At 51.0% G+C, this 14491-nt stretch overlaps 1 protein-coding gene across 3 annotated transcripts in view; it reads left to right on the forward strand.

Moving 5' to 3' along the window:
* Window positions 1-9790: 9790 nt before the first annotated feature.
* The window catches only part of DGKB (diacylglycerol kinase beta), a 438667-nt gene continuing 433966 nt past the window's right edge, over window positions 9791-14491 (forward strand). Inside the window, exon 1 of one of the 3 annotated variants that reach the window (XM_083186797.1) lies at window positions 9791-10194. The gene's annotated coding sequence lies outside the window, so the exon portion shown is untranslated. Of the gene's footprint in view, window positions 10195-10300; window positions 10557-10762; window positions 10949-14491 lie in introns of those variants that run through there. The other 2 variants (XM_083186798.1, XM_083186799.1) reach the window with 2 other exon arrangements.

A 14491-nucleotide genomic window follows, 5' to 3' on the forward strand; every position in this document is an offset into this window, starting at 1 on the left:
GAATAAAAGTTTTGCAGCCCACCCTATGTAGATAGAGGAAATAAATCAATAGGTTAATTTTATGTTGTTTATTGCATGTCATTAATTTATTTATTAACTCTTTTTGGTACTCTTTACCTAGAAGGGCGCCCATCGCGGCCATCGCGGGCATCGAATGCACTAAAAAATCGGGTGCGATGCGACCGACGCGATGCCCGCGATTTCCCATAGGGAACAATGTTAAATGTCTCAATTGACCCGATTTTCCTGTTCAATGCCTCAATTGACCCGATTTTTCCATAGGAAACAATGTTAAATGGCCCACAGAGACCAAATAGGCACCCTGAAGTGTGAAATGGCCCCCACAATTTTTAACGGCACACCACAATCAACGTGAACCCGAAGCGTGGCGAGCGCTGCGAGCCCGCGAGGGGCGGCGGTACGCGTCCTACGACCTTTTCATACCCCCAGTATCCACGTCGGCGTGGAGTTGAGAATAGAATAGTGTGGCGAGCTCAGCGAGCCACCGAGCCCGAAGCGTGGCGAGCGCAGCGAGCCCCGCGAGGGGACGCGGATACCTGTGAAGCCCGCGAAGAGACGCGTTTAACTGTGAAGGATAGTGGGGGTATGAAAAGGTCGTAGGACGCGTACCGCCGCCCCTCGCGGGCTCGCTGCACTCGCCACGCTTCGGGTTCACGTTGATCGTGGGGTGGCGTTAACAATTGTGGGGGCCATTTCACACTTCAGGGTGGCTATTTGGCCTCTGTGGGCCATTTAACATTGTTTCCTATGGAAAAATCGGGTCAATTGAGGCATTGAACAAGAAAATCGGGTCAATTGAGACATTTAACATTGTTCCCTATGGGAAATCGCGGGCATCGCGTCGGTCGCATCGCACCCGTTTTTTTAGTGCATTCAATGCCCGCGATTTTTTTACCTGCGATGACCACGATCAAAATCGTGGGCGCCGTGCTAGGTAAAGAGTACCCTCTTTTTATATAGAAAGTAAACGTTTGACGTGTTGCAGTCCCTGCATTGTTTAGGCAGAGTTTCTCTTCAGCTCTCAGTCTCCTGTTAATGCCTAATTGCCAAGGGCGCTCATCCAAGGTCAGAAAGGAAATGACACTGGGATTCAAATAGAGTTAGGAACCTTATTCTATTCCTCCAAGCCAAATGCGATGTTTACATTTTGGTAGGAAATAAGTTTAGTAGCTGTACGTATGCTTGGCAGTGGCGGCAGAAGCACTTCCTGTAGAACAAACGCTTAATGTATAACAAGGAGATGACAATGATGCAACTTCCGAATACACATAGGGGGTCATTCAGATCTGCTCGCTAGGCTGCATTTATTTGGAGCCTAGCAAGCAGGTTAACGTCGCCAAGCCAAAAAAATGCCCCCTGCGAGCGGAAGTGTACAATTACACATCCTTTCGCAAACACGCTGCCTGCATACCACCCCCTGCCTGCATACCACCCCCTGCTAGCATATCACCTTCTGCCTGGATATTACCTCCTGCCTGCACACCACCTCCTGCCTGCCTACCACACCTTGCCTTCATACCACCCCCTGCCTAAATACCATCCCCTGTCTGCCTACCACCTCCTGCCTGCCTACCACACCCTGCCTGCATACCACCTCCTGCCTGCCTAACACACCCGGCCTGCATACCACCTCCTGCCTGCCTAACACACCCTGCCTTCATACCACCCCCTGCCTGCATATCACCTCCTGCCTGCATTCATTCCACCCCCTGCCTGCATACCTCCTGCAGCATGCATACCACTTCCTGCCTGCACACCACCCCCTGCCTGCCTACCACACCCTGCCTTCATACCACCCCCTGCCTGCACACCACCTCCTGTCTAAATACCATCCCCTGTCTGCACACCACCTCCTGCCTGCCTACCACACCCTGCCTTCATACCACCCCCTGCCTGCACACCACCTCCTGCTAGCATATCACCTTCTGCCTGGATATTACCTCCTGCCTGCACACCACCTCCTGCCTGCCTACCACACCCTGCCTTCATACCACCCCCTGCCTGCATACCACCTCCTGCCTAAATACCATCCCCTGTCTGCACACCACCTCCTGCCTGCCTACCACACCCTGCCTGCATACCACCTCCTGTCTGCCTAACACACCCTGCATTCATACCACCCCCTGCCTGCATATCACCTCCTGCCTGCATTCATTCCACCCCCTGCCTGCATACCACCTGCAGCATGCATACCACTTCCTGCCTGCACACCACCCCCTGCCTGCATACCACTCCCTGCCTGCATACCACCCCCTGCCTGTATACCACCTCCTGCTAGCATATCACCTTCTGCCTGTATATTACCTCCTGCCTGCACACCACCTCCTGCCTGCCTACCACACCCTGCCTTCATACCACCCCCTGCCTGCACACCACCTCCTGCCTAAATACCATCCCCTGTCTGCCTACCACCTCCTGCCTGCCTACCACACCCTGCCTGCATACCACCTCCTGCCTGCCTAACACACCCTGCCTTTATACCACCCCCTGCCTGCATATCACCTCCTGCCTGCATTCATTCCACCCCCTGCCTGCATACCACCTGCAGCATGCATACCACTTCCTGCCTGCACACCACCCCCTGCCTGCATACCACCTCCAGCCTGCACTCCAGCCCCTGCCTGCATACCACCTCTGCCTGTATACCATCTCCTGCCTGCAATCCACCTCTTGTCTGCATACCACCTCCTGCCTGCATACCACCCCCTGCCTGCATACCACCCCCTGCCATCATACCCCTCCTGCGTGCACATCACCCCCTGCCTGCACACCACCCCCTGCCTGCACACCACCCCTTGCTTGCATAGCACCCCCTGCCTTTATACCACCCCCTGCCTTCATACCCCTCCTGCCTGCACATCACCCTCTGCCTGCACACCACCCCCTGCTTGCCCACCATATCCTGCCTGCACACCACCCCCTGCCTGCATACTACCCCTTCCTGCATACCAACCGCCTGTCTGCAGACCACCCCCTGCCTGCATACCACCCCCTGCCTGCATACCACCCCCCTACCTGCATACCACCTCCCTGCCTGCACACCTTCCCATGCCTGAATACCACCCCCCTACCTGCATACCACCCCCTGCCTGCATACCGCCCCCTGCCTGCATACCACCCCCTGCCTGCATACCACCTCCTGCCTGTACACCACCTACTGCCTGCATACCACGCCCTGCCTGCATACCACCTCCTGCCTGCACACCACCTCCTGCCTGCACACCACCCCCCGTCTGCACACCACCCCCTGCCTGCATACCACCCTCTGCCTGTATACCACCTCCTGCCTCTACACCACCTACTGCCTGCATACCACGCCCTGCCTGCATACCACGCCCTGCCTGCATACCACCTCCTGCCTGCACACCACCTCCTGCCTGCACACCACCCCCTGCCTGCATACCACCCTCTGCCTGTATACCACCTCCTGCCTGTACACCACCTACTAACTGCATACCACGCCCTGCCTGCACACCACCGCCTGCCTGCACACCACCGCCTGCCTGCACACCACCTCCTGCCTCCTTACCACCTCCTGCCTGCACACCACCTCCTGCCTGCACACCACCTCCTGCCTGCACACCACCGCCTGCCTGCACACCACTAGGATTAAGATAATGAAATAATCCAGCTGTGGCCATGCCATGTTAGGATTGGCCGGAGACTATTGATGATTAGCAACCATCGATGGTCTGATGGCGATGGTAAGGAGGTTTGCCATTCATCAGAGGCCATTGATAATGCCCATTGTTAGAGGAGTCCTGATGTATAATTCCTCCACAAGAAATCTCTCGTCGCCTACAGCCTGCTTGCTCGACCCCCAGGTAGTGACACTGACTATAGGGAGAAGGTCTTAGTTATACCTTGCAGACTCCCTCATCCCTCCCACCCTTGGGATTCCACTCTTTCCATGCTGAAGGAGTGTGGAAGGTCCCTGGCAATGTACAGTCTGCTGTTTTCAAAGTGATTGATCCTCTTTCCTTGCATAGCAGACCCACTGATAAGAGATGTTAAGGAAGGGGACAAACTCTAACCTCTTCTTCTGGACCATGGTTTATGAGGGCTCAGATCTTATCTTACATCCTGACTCCGGAGGAGTCCACAGATGTCACACTGAGGAAATACAGGCCTCAAACTTAGACCAGGGTCACCTACAGTTTACATACAAGACATGTCCTGATTCCAATACTTACAGGAGACATAACTATTACACCAATATCAGACATACATTCACCGGACAGATAATCATAACAGGAGGCATACGTTAATTTGATCGATCACCTGATCTGATCGTTACACCTCCCCCTTTTAAAATGGCGCACAGAGGTGGTGACCCACGTCACCATCTCCTCAGTGCGCTATTCACTACATCACCTGGACAGGTAGCAGTGGTCTCTGTGCTGAGACAGACTGCCACTGATTCTGCGGGATCTGTACTAACACTTCACTATACTTGACGTCTGTCCTGGCACCACCTGACGCCATAGCCGTGGCTAGGGTGGGCAATGGGCATAGTCCCTGTCCCTCTCGCAGGAGATGGCAAACTAAAAGCACACAGGTGTCCTCGAACCCATAGTCTGTGAGCACACTGATACAGTGGGAGCTGTGTCCATCCCGGCTGATATTGACACAGCCCACCACAGCTGTGCGTCGGACTCCTGGGCACGGATTCTCCCCTGCAGCTGGCAGTTTGGCCTTACTCACTGAGATCAGTACCAGACCATTCCGCCACACCCCAAACGGCCATCCCCCTGGGACTCGTAACTCGGCACGTTTAACTATACCACAGGTGTGGGGTATTCTCCCAGCACTATATACAGACTTAAAAATGTCTTCCCAGCACCTCTCCTGAGCTGACTGACCCCCCCTCCCCTTCACTGGGGGGAAGGTCCACTCACTCAACACCTCACACCTCATCCTTTTGTGAGGAGATTCTCCCTCTCTGTCTGTGTGTGTGAATTGCAAAGGGGGGCACGTTTCTGCAAGGGGGAATACCAGCAGGTCATTGTCCCCTGTCTTGGGAACATCCCAGCTCAGCTTTTCGGAGGTTAATGGAGCTGAGTTTACCTGTGCTTCACGGGCCCTCCCACCCTTCTGGTTACACACAGCAGCTTCCCTACTAGCCACTGGCTCTATTCCTGACACAACCCTCTCACTGTACCCAGGGGTATCTTTCCCACTTCCCAGGTATGGGGCAGCCTGTGCAGGGTCGATTCTCAGTTCTGCGTGGAAAGCCAAGCTTTCCATGGCAGTCCAGGACACCTTCCTGAGCCTGACCTTCCCTCCCAGACCCGCAGGTTCTGTGGCTGGGGTGGTGCCACTGAGGTTCTCAGGAGAGGCATCCGTTATCCAGTGATGCTGGAAAAATGCACTCTCTGGAGGATTCTCAGTGTCTGGAGGGAACCCCTGCTGTGTTCCTGTATCTGTTCTTGTGTGGCTACAGTAAGGAGGGGGGTTTGGGGGGAAAGCTGCAGTAAGGGACACTCTCTCCCTATCTGACAGGTCTACAGTGCACACAGGGCCCACCAGGTCACTTATTATACCTGGTACCACAGTTCCCACAGTAGCGCAAGACATCACATTATCAACAGCAACATCAATATCATAACCTGGGGAGACATCCTGCAATACCTGCAAATTAGCCTGTGCATCTTCCACAACACATGGGGCCCATCCTGCTGGCTTACAATTGCACCATGGCAAAATCTGCTATATCTGGATCCCATTGTCTCTGAGCAGGAATGGGGTTATCTGAGCATGTTGTCACCAGTAACTTATTGGCAGGTACATGCGCTGCCTGCAACCAACTCAGATCGGTCCCATTCGTGCAGTTAGCGACCCCATGCCCGATGTCACAACCAGACATCACTGGAGGAACAGGGTTAACTTCTAGCACAGCAACCTTAATGACATCACCATCAGCACTCCTACCACTGGTGAGTGAGGGTGTCTCATTCCCAACTAGATTAGGGCATTCATTTAACCCCACAAACTGGCAAGGAGTACCCACTATACCTGTCTCTAACTCACCCTCCACCTGTACCGAAGGTACGGCACTATCGCAGATCATCCCAGGGGCTTCACACAAAATAACAACATTGCAATGTTCAGCATGGTTACATACTACCTGAGATGCATCATATGGTTCAGAAGGGTTAGCGACAGATATGTGTGGAGTTAATAAAAGTCCCACATCAGTAGTCCCACACATACTTGTGTGCATACAGTCAGAAAGTCCCATTCCTATTTCCGACATAGTCTCCCCCCTGCATACTTTCACTATGCAGCCAGACGCTTCCGGCAACAAATCTGGAGCAACGGGAGGGAACATGCTGCTCACATCTTCCAGCAGTTTAAACTGGGCCTTGTGATGTGAGGTCTCTGGAACAGGTTCCATGACTGCTGTAGTAGGCAGAGGCACCTTGCCCTGGTGGGGCACCCCTGGTGAGAGCAAGCTGCTGACATCCTCAGATTCTGCTTCTCCCAACCGTTTAAACTGGAACTTTGCTTTCAGAGCTGGTAACAGCAGCTGTTCTAGGCGACGCCACTCCACACCTATCCGGCGGCACTGATCTCCCCAAAATGGGGTATCCAGCTTTCTCCAAGCATCGACCTCCTGCTGCGCAAATTTGTAACATTGTCCCAGTTCTCTCAGCAGCACCCAAGGAGACGCGGATGGACCCCAGAAACGAAATGCTGCACGATACTGGCTGAAGGCATTGCACTCATCATAACTGGCCTGGATGAGCTGCATGATCATCTCCCCACGAGTATGGTTGTGGCAGGAGATACCTTGCAGCTGGCATTCTTCCGTTAGTTCCTCTGTGCTCAGTAGGGTAAACACATCATCATCCTCCACTGGGTCAATATACCCACTGGGCTCTTCTGGTGCTGTAGGGGATTGGTACTCTGCAGTCTCCCTGACTGCCACACATCCTACAGTCTCCCTGGTGCTAGCAGAGATGTCAGCTCTCTGAGCATCGGCTGTAGTGTCCAGGGCCAGCTCATTACTCACAACCAAGCTGACACTCACTTGGCTTCCTCTGTCTGCTTCCAAGACAGGGAACTGTGCATGACGCGGTCCGGTGAAATTCGCGTCAGCGGTCATTTGGGACCTCTGTCCCTTGTTAGGCTCCCCATGATTGATAACAGAGTCCACACCATGATCCAACACATTATTTACTTCCGCAGACAGTAAAAGTTCAGTACGAAGCCCATCTCCTGCTAACTCAGTAGCCACGGCAGATAAAGTCTCACGTAAAGGTTCGCCATCATGATGCCCTGTATCATCCTCCACTGGTTCACCAACAGCGATCAGCCCCCTGAGCCTCACCAGTTCCAACTGGTACTCACGCTCGGCATGACGCTCTGCAGCCTCTCGTACGGCTTTGCGCTCCTCAGCCTCTCGTCTGGCTTTGCACTCCGCAGCCTCTCTGTCGACAATGGCTTTGCGCTCCGCAGCCTCTCTGTCAACAATGGCTTTGCAGAACTGCACCAGCTGCAAAGCGAATACGGGGTTCACATCCTTCAATTGCCTGCTAGCAGCTAGAAGGTCGCTCTGCAGTGTAGACTTGCTGGGTCCAGCAGAAGTGTTTGACCCTGGCGCGGAATCGTTTGTACTGTCCAGTGCTGACTGAGCCCCTGGGGTAGGATTGTCCATGGACTGGTTTCCTCCAGCAGCTAGAGTCCGATCGGCATCCACTAGTGCCTGAATCATACGTTTTCTACTCTGGCCAGACCAAGGGATATTCCTCTGCACACACACGACCGCCAGGTCATCTCTCCTCATCTGCTGGTAATCAGCCATCCGGAGTCTCACACTTGTCAAATAAAATGATAGGAAAGAAAACCAAGAGAAGGGAGGGAACAGAAATTGCATCCACTGTGTGACTTTTAAAACTATAGTAAAGCTCTGAGTTCTGATTCTGGTGATTTGGGTATTTCTCACAAAATTCTACCCACACTCACTTAAGTTCTTAAAGAGAAAAATGAATTCTCCACCCCACCGCTTGCCACCAAATGTCACGGACCCACCGGTCGCCTGCTCCGATACGTCAATCTGAGCAGCGCCGGCCGTGACTGGGGTTCACTCAGGACACTCGGGTCCTTTCCTTGAGGTACACTGCCACCAGCCAAAACCTGATTTTAGCGCCTGAAACTGCGCAAGGGGCGGCTTGGCTCGCCCCTGACCACACAATACAAGATAACAATGGTAACGTTTTCCAGCCTGTCTCTTATGAGGCTAATGAGTCTTAAGAACACAGAACCAGAACTGAGAATATGTATTATTTATTCCTAGAAATACTACAGAGCTTTAGAAAATAGTTTCAAGATTTTACAATGATTTTAAAAGTACACACGAGTTTAAATGCAATATCAGAAATAAAATAAAAGGAAAAAAAGACAGAACCGTATCCTACAATCCTGAAGTGGGGGGGTCCTCCACAAGAAATCTCTCGTCGCCTACAGCCTGCTTGCTCGACCCCCAGGTAGTGACACTGACTATAGGGAGAAGGTCTTAGTTATACCTTGCAGACTCCCTCATCCCTCCCACCCTTGGGATTCCACTCATACTACAGAGCTTTAGAAAATAGTTTCAAGGTTTTACAATGATTTTAAAAGTACACACGAGTTTAAATGCAATATCAGAAATAAAATAAAAGGAAAAAAAGACAGAACCGTATCCTACAATCCTGAAGTGGGGGGTCCTCCACAAGAAATCTCTCGTCGCCTACAGCCTGCTTGCTCGACCCCCAGGTAGTGACACTGACTATAGGGAGAAGGTCTTAGTTATACCTTGCAGACTCCCTCATCCCTCCCACCCTTGGGATTCCACTCTTTCCATGCTGAAGGAGTGTGGAAGGTCCCTGGCAATGTACAGTCTGCTGTTTTCAAAGTGATTGATCCTCTTTCCTTGCATAGCAGACCCACTGATAAGAGATGTTAAGGAAGGGGACAAACTCTAACCTCTTCTTCTGGACCATGGTTTATGAGGGCTCAGATCTTATCTTACATCCTGACTCCGGAGGAGTCCACAGATGTCACACTGAGGAAATACAGGCCTCAAACTTAGACCAGGGTCACCTACAGTTTACATACAAGACATGTCCTGATTCCAATACTTACAGGAGACATAACTATTACACCAATATCAGACATACATTCACCGGACAGATAATCATAACAGGAGGCATACGTTAATTTGATCGATCACCTGATCTGATCGTTACACTAAGGATCTGATTCAGACCCACAAATATACGCCACAAACGCCGCCCGCTGCACCGCCAGACGAATCAGCCCCTAAGTGCCAGCTTTACGGCTCTGTTCGCCACAAATCCTAGACATATTTAGCACAAGTAAATGATCTGTATTTCCGTCCTCTCCAGGGGATGTGCAGCGGGGGCAAGCCACTAATCTGTCCCCTGGGTTCTGCTGCGATTACATAACCACAAGAGCCTGTGACATATTACAGTCTCCCAATCCCCCTTCCCCTGTGACCCGCTTGTAAAACACTTTAGGGTTATTCCATGGGAGCAATAAGAAGCAGGAGAGCAACAACGTAACAAGATCCAACTAAGGAACCGTAGTTATGAATGTCACTCTCTGTGATAATGGGGAATCCCCTGTGGGGTTAGACTGTCACATAACACAGTCGCTGTGACATCACAGCAGTGTTGGTGAAGCTGAGAAAGACTGCAGGAGAGAGAGAGAGAGAGGGGGGGAGAGGGATGGGGCCTGGGGTGGAGGGGGGGAAGCTCCCTCCTCCTCCTCCTCTGGACCACCGTTCCACTCCATACAGAAAACAGAGACATGGAAGAGAGGTGGAGGATAGGGAGAAATAAACAAGGCAATCAATTGCAATGAATCCTCAATTAAATCCACTAGATGGAGCAAGCTGTAATTTTGCTTTATTTCATGAGTGCGTCTAGGTAGGAAAAAAAAGGGGACCCAATTGTCTGATTGGTGTAATTAGCAGGGAAGAAGCCAGCAAGAGGTGAAAACTGTGTTTGCTTGTGGATCCTGCACCGCTCCAGTTGCCTGACATCTCTAGACAAGCTGTCATCTGGCTGTGCATGAGAAACCGTCTCCATCTGGGCAGCCCCAAGGCAAGTGTCTGTACTCTTTAATGAGATCCAAGCAGCATTTGGACCCTCCGACTAATAGCTACAGGTAAGACCATGCAGCTGCTGGTGGGCTGGGGAGGGGGGGGGGAATTGGATGCTGAAGCAGGTTGCGTTACTGTCTGTGGGTTGTTGTATTATGAGCAGTTGCTAAGCCTCCCACTGTATCTCCATCTATGAGACAAGTATGACCTGGAGAGAGCGGCACTTGCTGTAGGTTTCCGTTGAAGGTCTCTCAGTTGCAGCTGTTCAGCTGCTGTGCGCCTGTTGTGCGTTTTTGCAGCTGTGCGGTCGGTCTCCCTGTAGCCTCTGTATGCAGGTCGTTGCTGTAGGATGCAGTTCGCAGAGGGTTAAAGCATTGGAAGAAGGTGACGTGCCAGATTACAGCGGACCCATTGATAAAAAGTAAAGGTAGGTTATACGGCTATATACTGCTTGTATACCCATGCTGGGCATTTAGTAATGCAGCTGATCAGATCTCAGCCGCAACACTTTTCCGCAAAGATTCCAAATGGAATTATAGGAATCGTCTCCCTTTCCCCCCACTCTCTCCCTCTATGAGCCAGAGAAAAGCGTTGTCTGTTCTCTGTTGCTGCTCATTTCACAGATTGTCAGGCTGGGATAGAGATAAGGCGCAGGGACACTGCTAGTCGTCATGGTAGTTTCATAACAAACATCATCCCTGGGATTTCTCGCAGCTAATTTGGTTTATTTGGAGCATGTGATTTTTTTTTTTTTTAAGAAAACATAACCTAATCCGCAACGATCTTTAATCCTGCTTTTTACGTGCATCGCTGACAACCGTGAGTAAATTTGCTGACAGCCGGAGAAAATGGAGTGACAATTTTACATCCGTCAGGAAAAGAAAACTAGAGATCAGTAAAAAAGCTTGCAGCCACGACTATATGACAAATCATAATGAGATATCACTGCCTTCTATAACCCATCTCCCCTTAATGGTAGTTGTGCTAAATGTTCGTATCACGGAACCGTGTTTCAGAAAGAAACATTTTCGCCGTCAGTTAATTTGTCAGTAAATGTTATTTTACAAGGTTTGCAGAACCTCCGCCTGTGTCCCTGTAGGGAAGTTGCTGGTGAGTTTTGGAGGTTTTTTACTGATGCTGTCTCGCAGCCCTGGAGCTACACATACACAGTATAAACACAGTAACAAGATTTTTATATGGGATGACAAGTGGCTGCGCTTGTGTGTGACTGCGGATGGGTCTGGCTAATGTACTGCAGCGGTTCGGTTACCGTGTATTGATAGAGGTTGATTGACCCTTTTACAGCCGGAGGGCCCTGCCTGCTTGGAGGTTACAGTGCCTGTATATGATGTGTACTGAGTATTACTTGTTAGTCCCATCTACTGTAGCAATGTTGATAGTGTTGTAATCTAGTGCATAAATGGGGTTCTGTACGTCGTATGCAGCTTCTAGTGTAAGGGAGGGAAATAGGGTGTTATAGTAAATACTGACATAGGTTGAGCTAAAGTTTATAGCTGCACAGGATCCCCTAGATCTAGTAGATCTGTCTGAGACGTATCTCAAGGGGATGGATCCGGGACTATGTAAAAACCGGACTCGGACTAGACTCTGGACCGCCGGACAGGACATCAAAATCTGCAGTCCGGAGCTTGTAGGGTCCAGTCTGGGGGGTGTCCTGTCCGGGGGGTCCCTGTGATAGCTATCACCAGGGACACGGGGAAGGGGAGATTACAGCCTCCCCGTGTGGTCCGGACCTTCCGGTTTTTGCTACATGCCCGGACCATACAGAGAGACTTTATTCTCCTCCACTCCCTGGTAACAGGTGTCGCAGGCAACCCCCCGGACAGGACACCCCCTGGACCAGACGCTACAAGCTCCAAAATTCAGAGTTTGATGTCCGGTCCGGCGGTCCGGGGGATTTGTCCTGGTCCGGTTTTTACCCATACCTAACATGAAGTAGGCATTTCTGTGCGGCAAGTATTTATCATATAATAAGTATTCCTGCATTGTGTTTCTGCGACCCATTCCTTTGCTCCCCGCATCCCCCATGCAAAGCATTCCCAACATTGGCAGTACCACAATCTTTCATTGCATTAGCCCATTGTAGACGATGGACTACAGTTCACAGGACTGAGTACTGGCAGGGTTCCCCAAGATCCCTCTGCTGGAAATGTCTGTGTGCATGCTGGTCTTCCTGACAAGCAGACACCCCAAGACCACGCTCGACACATCACTGGGATGGGCTCCTTTCAGAGCCTCGGTGACTGCCTGGGACATGTGATACATACACCCGATAGGCAGGGACGGATTAAGCCTTTGGAGGGCATGGGCCACTTTAGACAGGGGGGCCCCCTGGCCGCAAACTGCACGGGAGAATATTACACTGTCAAAACACATAGTAAAGGCGGTATAAACTTGGTCAATGGGTAACTACAGGGGGGATTAATATTTTATATAAATAGATAGATAGATAAATGCAGTACATACCACATGAAAAGCCTGTGTTTGTCCCTCTGTACCTTACTCTATAGGACTGTAGGAGACCTCACAGGCTCAGCGCTGCCTCTGATTAAAAACCCTCCCATGATGAGGCTGCTGCTGCTGCTGTCCTCCATGGGCCTGAGAAGCATGTGATGAGCTTCACCAAGCAGAGCTCAGCACAAACCTCTCAGCCTCTGCCCTCTTGTGCAAAGTGTCATGGGACTTAGTCAACTCCCAGTAATGCACTGCACACTTGTGCAGTCAGTGTGCCTTGGCTCCCAGTGCTCAGCACCATTAATCATTGTCACATTGGCAGATAGGTGAAGCTGCAGCACTACCCCCACTCCCATGAACAAAAACTTTAGCTTTTTTTAAAATACATGCCGACCACAGGGGGGCCCTAGCAAGAGGGGGGCCCAGGGATACTGACCCCTTTACCCCCCTTAATCTGGCCCTGCCGATAGGGTCACATTCTGCGATATCGCACCCAGACAAATGGCTCCCTATATCAGCTGAATTTTGTTGCACCCGGCATGGGGACATTACATGTTATATTGCTAATACGATGACAAGCGCAGAAGGAAAAACAGTATCTCCTCCTCTCTATGGATACGTAGGCAGAGAAATATAGTGGCATTCGGATGAACCAATAAGAACCCTGCAACGTCCAGACACGAAACCGGCCAATAAAGGGACCAACATAGGGCCTAATTCAGACCTGTACGCTGCATATATTCGCTGCCTAGATAAATGCTGCCCCACCGAATGCGCGCCCCCGTTAACCAAATCTCCGCACTAGCATGTGAGTGTGTGTGTACGCTTACATCGAATGAGATCTCCAGCCTTCGTTATGAAAAGTCTATACTTACTTTTGAGATGCCCGGTATCCGGGGAACTGGAGGTTGGCACTGATGTCATGTGAATCGCCCCTATATGGAGGCGGGCACTGACATCATGTGAATCACCCCTATAGAATCAAACACCATCATTTGTTTGTTGGACTCCCAAGCAGTGAGAATGGATCCGGTGTCCCTGCTACTCAGTGCAGATCTAAGCACAGTACACAATATACTGGGATTATACTGTTCTCTGGTCTGCGATGCACATATACCCCAGGGCTCAACCGTCTGGGCGCTTGTTACCATTGTATTCTTTGTTTATCCCTTCATGTTTGCCAGTTGGCATTGGTACAGTTCTACGTTTTCAACTGGTTTCAATGAAATTAGCAGGTTATAAAGCTGTCGCTGAAAATGCCTATTATTCCTGTGTGTGGACATGTGCACGGTGCCACTTCCCATGTTACTTCCATGCTGGAAGCATTGTGACTGTATATGTTCTGTTTGGACCAGTTACGTGCGGACAGAAGAGGCAGAGCCTCACCTGTCATAGTGCAGTATACGCCAGATACTTCAGTTCATGACTAGCATCATACAAATAAAATATTTATAATGTATAAATATAATCTATGAATTATTATAATGATTGTTGCATTCAAAATTCACCAAATTTGCAGCACTTTGCTTTGTATAATGCAGGGTTCCCTACCCTCCCGGAATGGCCAGGAGGTTCCCGGAAATCGTGTCCTCCTCCCGGCCTCCTGGAAAGAGGGGCAACCCTCCCGAAGAGCTGTCTGGCTCGCGTGACCCCCCTCTGTGGGTCAAATTATGCAAATCGCGTCATTGTAGCCCCACGCACTGCAGTGCAATGCCTGAAATAATGACACTGCACTACGTGGTGGGGGCACATCCTGTGGCTCCGCCCCTTTCCGCTCTCGAGGGCTCCTGCCTCACTGAGCTAGCTGCCAGAAAGTAGGCAAGTATGGTATAATGCCCACATGAACCATCAGATTTATATGTGGGTGTGTAAATCTGGCTCTGATAC

The sequence above is a fragment of the Crinia signifera genome, chromosome 5, assembly GCF_055691185.1.
Source record: "Crinia signifera chromosome 5, ASM5569118v1, whole genome shotgun sequence".
NCBI lineage: Eukaryota > Metazoa > Chordata > Amphibia > Anura > Myobatrachidae > Crinia > Crinia signifera.